General features: G+C 40.1%; 1 long non-coding RNA gene across 1 annotated transcript; it reads right to left on the bottom strand.

Moving 5' to 3' along the window:
- Window positions 1-3,361: 3,361 nt before the first annotated feature.
- LOC147375789 (uncharacterized) lies at window positions 3,362-6,497 on the bottom strand. The gene is made up of 2 exons (XR_015161593.1): window positions 6,192-6,497; window positions 3,362-5,234 (listed from the first exon to the last, which is right to left on the bottom strand). It is a non-coding gene; the product is annotated as an uncharacterized LOC147375789 (long non-coding RNA).
- Window positions 6,498-8,866: the final 2,369 nt, after the last annotated feature.

Here is an 8,866-nt window from a genome sequence, read left to right as displayed (position 1 = left end):
GATGATCCCCTGGAGGAGGGCATGGTAGCCCACACCAGTATTCTTGCCTGGAGAATCCCATGGACCAAAGAGCCTGGCAGGCTACAGTCTATAGGGTTGCAAAGAGTCTGGTATGACTGAAGCAACTGAGCATGCACATACCATTTTACAATCCCATCAATAGTGCTTCAGTTCAGTTCAGTTGCTCAGTTATGTCTGACTCTTTGTGACCCATGGACTGCAGCACACCAGGCCTCCCTGTCCATCACCAACTCCTGGAGTTTGCTCAAACTCATGTCCATTGAGTTGGTGATGCCATCCAAACATCTCATCCTCTGTAATCCCCTTCTCCTCCTGCCTTCAATCTTTCCCAGCATCAGGATCTTTTCCAATGAGTAAACTCTTCGCATCAGGTGGCCACAGTATTGGAGTTTCAGCTTCAGCATCAGTCCATCCAATGAATATTCAGGACTGATTTCCTTTAGAATGGACTAGTTGGATCTCCTTGCAGTCCCAGGGACTCTCAAGAGTCTTCTCCAACACCACAGCTCAAAAACATCAATTCTTCAGCACTCAGCTTTCTTTATGGTCCAACTCTCACATCCATACATGACCACTGGAAAAACCATAGCCTTGACTAGATGGACCTTTGTTGGCAAAGTAATGTCTCTGCTTCTTAATATGCTGTCTAGGTTGGTCATAGCTTTTCTTCCAAAGAGCAAGCATCTTTCAATTTCATGGCTGCAGTCACCATCTGCAGTGATTTTAGAGCCCCCCCAAAATAGTCTGTCACCGTTTCCCCATCTATTTGCCATGAAGTGATGGGACCAAATTTCATGATCTTAGTTTTCTGAATGTTGAATTTTAAGCCAACTTTTTCACTCTCCTCTTTCACTTTCATTAAGAGGCTCTTTAGTTCTTCTTTGCTTTCTGCCATAAGGGTGGTGTCATCTGCATATCTGAAGTTATTGATATTTCTCCCAGGAATCTTGATTCCAGCTGGTGCTTCATCCAGCCCAATGTTTCTCATGATGTACTCTGCATAGAAGTTAAATAAGCAGGGTGACAATATACAGTGTTGACATTCTCCTTTCCCAATTTGGAACCAGTCTGTTGTTCCATGTCCATTCTAACTGTTGCTTCTTGACCAGCATACAGATTTCTCAGGAGGCAGGTAAGGTGGTCTGGTATTCCCATCTCTTTCAGAATTTTCCACAGTTTGCTGTGATCCACAAGTCAAAGGCTTTGGCATAGTCAATAAAGCAGAAGTAGATGTTTTTCTGGAACTCTCTTGCTTTTTCAATGATCCAGCGGTGTTGGCAATTTGATCTCTGGTTCCTCTGCCTTTTCTAAATCCAGCTTGAACATCTGGAAATTCACAGTTCATGTACTGTTGAAGCCTGGCTTGGAGAATTTTACAGTAAGGTAGTAAATTCCTGCCCCTTCCCCAAAGACTAAAATACAATTTAAATGGAAGCATAGGCACAGTTCACTCTGAAACTTTAAGCACAATGATAAACTCTAACTCTCATAAGTTATATTGGAACATCAATGATCTTGGGCCAAATCTAGCTTGCTGCCTGTTTTTTGTACACATAGCAAGCTAAAATGAATTTCACATTTGAAAATTATTAAAAAAAATTTTTTTAAAGAATACTATTTTGTGACATAGGAAAGTTATACAAAAACCAAATTTCAATGCCATAAAGTTCTTTGGGCCATGGCCATGCTCATTTGTTTATGTAATGTCCGTGGCTGTTTTTGCTCTACAATGGCAGGGTTGAATATTTGCCACAAAGATGTGTGGCCCACAAAGTCTAAAATATTTACTATCTGGCTCTTTATGGAAAATGTTTGTCAACTTCTAGAGCATCACAAAAGAAGCTTGCATTTTGGCATGAACTTACAAATTAAACAAATGCCACTAAAGCATGCAGAGGAAATTTTTACCATACAGTAAGTCAACTATTTAATATGGAAAAAGAAAAGACACTCTAGTATTTATTGATTAAAATAGTTAAGAATTGTGATTAGTACTTTCTAATTGTAGTTTCTTTTTGTACTTTCTAATTGTGATTAGTACTTTCTGATTGTAGTTTCTTTTCCTTGATAAGAGTGTCCCTAATCACCCTCTCCATGTTAAAAAAAAAATAGAGAAGGCAGAGTGGAAGAAATATTGCATAAATCCATAGCTGGAAGTCTTTGCTAACAATGTGACTCTGGATGGACAAAAACTTTGGTATTTAATTCTGATATGAGGAGAGAGTAGCTAGCAAATACTCAGCGCCTTTTTGAAGTGAAGGCAAAGATCCACTGAACCTTTCCTTCCTGACTTGTATAGCTAGTGATGGGTTGTGATAAAGCCATAAAATTATTTCAGCGTTCTCAATAGCAATGATTCTAATCTTTCTTAACAGTTTAAGTCACACTTATGCTGTTACTAACGTTCTAATACATTCTTTCTCTCTATCCATGTGAAAAAGAGAGAGTAGCATGTGTCTTAAAATTTGGAGCAAATTACAAGTTATGCTCAGCTTCCCAGGTGGCACTAGTGGTAAAGAACCTGCCTGCCAGTGTAAGAGATAAGGGTTCGAACCCTGGGTTGGGAAGATCCCCTGGGTGAGGGCATGGCAACCCACTCCCGTATTCCTGCCTGGAGAATCCCATGGACAGAGGAGCCTGGTGGGCTACAGTCCATAGGGTTGCAAAGAGTCAGACATGACAAACGATTTAGCAGCAGCAGCGTAAGTTACACCATAAATTTTTTTGGAGAATTTTTATAGCACCTCTTTAGAAACCTGAAACTTTCTCAAAAAAGGGTAACTCTAATCTCAGAATATGTTGGAGGGATCTAAAGAGGATCCCTTACCTAGTTCTTACCTACATCCACTTGGATGGAGTGAGCTATCAACTTTAAGAAGGTATAGCCACCATCTCCTCAAGCCATCAAGTAGCTAAGAAAGTGGCTGAGAGTGGCAACCAAAATATAATGGAGAAAGGAAAAAGAGACCCAGAAATGAAAATGCTCAGTGCCTCCTTTCATGTGACACACACATAAAGCATAATAGCAGTCTTACCAAAAATGATAACATTTTAAAAATTCTGTTTTTAGATTCTATAAGATAGACAATTGATTATATAAACACTCATCATAAGAAATCACATCTCCTTAATCTGTGCTCAGCTCTGGGATCTCAATAATTCTGGTCAGATGAAGCACATCTGGAACTTGTCAAAGCAAGTTAACTTTACAGGATAGTTCCTTGTAGCAAGACCCCTGGCCAATGCATTCTTTCCACCACATTTCCACTGCAGTTTACCCATGGATAGTCATCATGAATATTAAAAATGAAGGATAGGTTCCTGTAACTTTACACTTTGCTTGAACAAAGTGAACACTTTATTATAAAATTGGTTTAACAGCCAGCACCTCAAATTTTCCTGTCTTTTTTCTTATTTTTTTAAGTTAATCTTGAGTAGGCAGTTGTAGAAACTAATGCATTCATGGAATATGCCTACTTCTCTCTTCCATGCTTTTCTGTGGTCATCAGTTTACATTTTCTCTTTTTAAACATTTTCTCTTCCTAAACAATTAGGAAGTCCTATGACAAAATTAAGAAAAGAACTAACCGCTCCTCTTAAGGCACTTGAAAAGCACTGGATTCCGTTAGCACCCAGGATTTTTGCATTAAGCAGCTTAGTCCCAGCACTGATAATAATAACTCTTCAAATACTCCAGACGTTAATTTATGGAAAATAACAATCGCTAAAACCTAGACATATAAGACGGTGTCTTTGTGTGGGTTCCCCTTAAGGCCAGTAACATTTATTAAACTGTGTGATTCCAGGAAACAGGCAGAAAAGATAGGAAGGAGGAGAAGCCAAGACAAGGATGTGTTAAGGGTCTGGCCACCCCTGTGGATGATCTTGCAGAATTCTTTGAGTGGGCTTGTGAAATGTGCTGTGGAAATTTTCACCCAGATTTAAGAGAAGCCACAAGTATTTATCCACTGTTTTCTGTTCCCCATTGTTTTCTGTTCTCCCTCTTCCATTGCAGGTTGCACATGCCAGAGTGGTCACAAGCAATCTGCTCAAACTTTTCTCTGGTGAAAGACATGATCTTTATTTTACTGGTCAACAAATAAATCTGCCCTCTTCTCCAGAGAGAAATACTATTTCAGTCCTCCAAAGCTTTGCTTTGTGAAGTGAAAGTGTTAGTTGCTCAGTCATGTCTGATTCTTGGTGACCTCACGGACTGTAGTCCACCAGGCTCCTCTGTCCATGGGATTCTCCAGGCAAGAATACTGGAGTGGGTAGCCATTCTCTTCTCCAGGGGATCTTCCCTACCCAGGGATCGAACTCGGGTATCCTGCATTGTAGGTGAATTATTGACCATCTGCCACCAGGGATAGATATCCTTAAAAACTCTACAGTTTTAACTATCAGTGATTCTATCAAAGGATGTGCAAAAAAATGAATAGAAATAGAAAATTATCTTCTGACACGTGTGAGAGGTGTTCAATACAAATGCAGTTTAACAGGTTTAAGTAACAGAAATGTTGAGAGTCTTCTGAGACTGGTCACCTAGTGACCAGTGATCTCTTAAATGAGATCATCTCTGATAAACCTCTTGTTCCTGGGTTGGGAAAATTCACATAGTGAGTTGAGCTAAACTATGAAAAAACTTAGAAGTTGTATGGGTCTCCTTTGACCCTTACCCATTCCCACCTGTTATTGTCATGACCAGTAACTACATGTACTCATGTCATATTGACAACTTGTTCCATGCATACTGTATAAAACTGAGCTTATGTAAATTTATCTTTCACATCGAGGTGGCAAATCTTCATTGTTTCAGTTCAGTTCAGTTCAGTCGTGTCCAACTCTATGCGACCCCATGAATCGCAGCACGACAGGCCTCCCTGTCCATCACCAACTCCCAGAGTTCACTCAGACTCACGTCCATTGAGTCAGTGATGCCATCCAGCCATCTCATCCTCTGTTGTCCCCTTCTCCTCCTGCCCCCAATCCCTCCCAGCATCAGAGTCTTCTCCAATGAGTCAACTCTTCGCATTTGGTGGCCAAAGTACTGGAGTTTCAGCTTTAGCATCATTCCTTCCAAAGAAATCCCAGGGCTGATCTCCTTCAGAATGGACTGGTTGGATCTCCTTGCAGTCCAAGGGACTCTCAAAAGTCTTCTCCAACACCACAGTTCAAAGCATCAATTCTTCATTGTTTAAGTAGCAGTAAAGAGCCTAAGGTATGAAAATTTTAGTAGCATTACATTATTGATGGTTAAAGTATTTGAATAATCTATTTTATACAACTTATAAGCTGTAATTTTCCTTTTAGAGTAACTTAGACAGGAATTATATTTATTTTTAAATCACTATCACTTAGCACAATATCTGGCACATATGAATTATTAAATGAATAAATGAAAAACTAAGGTCACCTAAAAGAAAAGATGGAAGATTGGAAAGAAACATAAGAACCAATATTGAAGTACAGCACCGCTTGACATACTTAAGAGAGTATTTCATTTTATCTCTACTTTAACATTTTTGCCTGTTCAATTATCAAGAAGGTGGAAAATATTTATGAACACTTTTATGGTGAGACTACTTCATACGTTTATGGTTTAAAAAAAAAACAAAAAACACCTTTTGTTTTTTTTTTCTTTTTTTTTCAGTGTAACTGTCTCTTTTGATAACCATAATGTATTTGACAGGTAGCATGGGCTTCCCAGGTGGCGCTAGTGGTAAAGACCCCACCTGCCAATGCAGGAGACATAAGAGATGTGGGTTCAATCCCTGGGTTAGGAAGGTCCCCTGGAGGAGGGCATGGCAACCTACTCCAGTATTCTTGCCTAGAGAATCCCATGAACAGAGGAGCCTGGCAGGCTACAGTCTGTGGGGTTTCAAAGAGTTGGACATGACTGAAGAGAGTTAGTGTTTAGCATGGTACGATGGATAGTGTATGAGCTTCATGATCAGATGAAGTTAGATTTAATCTCACCTCATTATTCACTCGGAGAAGGCAATGGCACCCCACTCCAGTACTCTTGCCTGGAAAATCCCATGGACGGAGGAGCCTGGTAGGCTGCAGTCCATGGGGTCGCTAAGAGTAAGACACGACTAAGCATTATTCACTAGCTCTGTAACTGTGGATAAGTTACTTCATCTAAAAATAAGCATTGACTGTAATACTACCTGAGTGTGTTCTTCTGAGGACTAAACAGCACAATGTGTTGGAAGCTCCTATAGGAGTGCTAGCATTCAGTAGTTGCTAGTTCTTGTATCAGTTCCTTTGGCTGCTGTAATTAACAGAAATTATTCTCTTGCAGTTTTGGAGGCCAGACATCTGAAATCAAGGTGTCAGCAGAGCTGCCTTCTCTCTGAAGGCTCTAGACAGGGTCTTTCTTGCCTGGTGCAACTTCTGGGGGCTCAGGTATTCCTTGGTTTGTGGCAGCATAATTCCAATCTCTCCAGGCACCTTTACATGGCCTTGTTTTCTCTCCCTGTTTTTCCTTATATGTCTCATATAAAGCCACTTGTAAATGGATTAAAGCCCTACCCAGATTATCCAGAATGATCTCATCTTGAGATCCTTGGCTTAATTACATCTACAAAGACCCTTTTACTCCCCAGTAAGGTCACATTCACAGATGGGAGACATTTGGAGTTGGACAAATCTTTTGGGGGCACTATTCAACCCATTATAGTTACTTTCCCATTTTCCCTTCCTTCCTTAAATGTACACAGCATTTATCATAACTTAAATCAGAGTATGTCAAAAAGGATATTAGCAAATTATACCTGATTGAGTGGGAGCTGAAGTCTCAACAACAGAAAATGAACAAAGCAGTCAAGTAATTAAAAACAACCTATGACTGATGAAAAGAGGTTTTATGTGGATAGTGACATTGAGAGGGGCAGCAGGTAGTATGAAAAAGAAGAAAACTAACCGTGCCTATTTAAAAAAAATTATATATCTCTTTGTCTGTGCCGTGTTTTAGTTATGGCACATGGACTCTCCAACTGTGGAGTCCAGGTTCAGTACTTGCAGTATGAAAATTTAGTCACTTTGCAGCATGTGGGATCCTAGCTCCCAAATCAGAAATGGAAACCAAGTTCCCTGCATTGCAAGACAGACTTGTAATCCATAGATCACTAGGGAAGTCCCCCAACTTTGCTTATTATGAACCAGGCACTGTGCTGTTGGGTTTTTTTTTTTTTTTTTTCACATTAAATTTTTTAGTGCAATATTTCAATAATCCTGTTGGGCAGGTAGTAAACCAGGTTTTTATTTTTTTTTCAAACAGTGTGATGGTTAATCTTATATGTCAACTTGATTGGGCTAAGGGATGACCAGAGAGCTGGTAAAACATTTTTTTGGGGTGGGGTGGTGTGTCTGAGAAGGTGTTTCCAGATTAGCATTTGAGTCAGTAGAGTGAGTAAAGATTACCCTTACCAGTTCTGGAGGGTATGATCCAATCCATTGAACAAAAAGAGAGTAGGACAAGGACTTTCTCTTGTCCTTACACATGGGTTTTCCTAATCTCAGGTTTTCTGACTCAGATCAGGACTTCCACCATCACCCCTCCTCCCCTACCTCCCACCCCCAGATTCTCAAGCCTTCAGACTTGGAATGAATTTCACCACCTGTTTTCCCAGCTTGTAGACGGCAGACTGTGGGACTTTTGGCTTCCATAACTACATGAGCCAATTCCTGTAATAAATCCCCCCTCTCTTTCATTCTTTGTCTCCTATCAGTTCTGTTTCTCTGGAGAACCCTGGCTAAAACACACAAATTTACAAAAGTTCAGTTCAGAGAGGTTATGTGTCTTGCCAAGTTCATATAGCTTTCAAGAACAGTGCCAGAACTAAAAAAAAAAAAAAAATTGTACTCCATTAGCACAGATTTTAATTAAGTATAATTTTTGGTTTGTGGACATGCTGCTATCACTGGGCCTTGCATCATCTATTATTTATTTATTTATTTTTAATAGTATAATGAATACCTACAAACCTAAGAACTAAAACATTAACAAATTTATATCTGCCTATGTGTTCCCACTCTAGTTCACTCCCCCAAATTCCAAGAGTTTGCTCTTTTCATTACATGATAATATCTGACATATTGAAGGAAGTGCGAAAAGCCTTGGTTTGGAATTAGAAAACCCATGTTCACATCTCAAGTCAACCATGCAGGAGGGGTGGCTACATGTCAACACTTATCTGTGTCTGTTCCTTTCAACCTGCTTCAAGAATTAAAGACAAATTATCTGCAGGCTCAGACTCCTTCCCCATCAGTCAACTGAGAGCCCATCTCGGTAGCATATTTAACAATCACAGCACTGTTTATAATAGCCAGGACATGGAAACAACCTAGATGTCCGTCAGCAGATGAATGGATAAGACAGCTGTGGTACATATACACAATGGAATATTACTTAGCCATTAAAAAGAATACATTTGAATCAGTTCTAATGAGATGGATGAAGCTAGAGCCTATTATACAGAGTGAAGTAAGCCAAAAAGAAAAACACCAATACAGTATGCTCTGCTAAGTCACTTCAGTCGTGTCCGACTCTGTGCGACCCCACAGACGGCAGCCCACCAGGCTCCCCTGTCCCTGGGATTCTCCAGGCAAGAACACTGGAGTGGGTTGCCATTTCCTTCTCCAATGCATGAAAGTGAAAAAGTGAAAGTGAAGTCGCTTAGTTGTGTCCGACTCTTAGTGACCCCACGGACTGCAGCCTACCAGGCTCCTCCATCCATGGGATTTTCCAGGCAAGAGTAGTGGAGTGGGGTGCCATTGCCTTCTCCACCAATACAGTATACTAACGCATATATATGGAATTTAGAAAGATGGTAAGGATAAC

The sequence above is a fragment of the Bos grunniens genome, chromosome 3 (assembly GCF_055505025.1).
Source record: "Bos grunniens cultivar Pamir isolate PY7600 chromosome 3, Bosgru_T2T1.0, whole genome shotgun sequence".
Classification (NCBI taxonomy): Eukaryota; Metazoa; Chordata; class Mammalia; order Artiodactyla; family Bovidae; genus Bos; species Bos grunniens.
The sequence above is the reverse complement of the archived record's forward strand: the minus strand, read 5'-3'. Positions and strand labels throughout refer to the sequence as shown.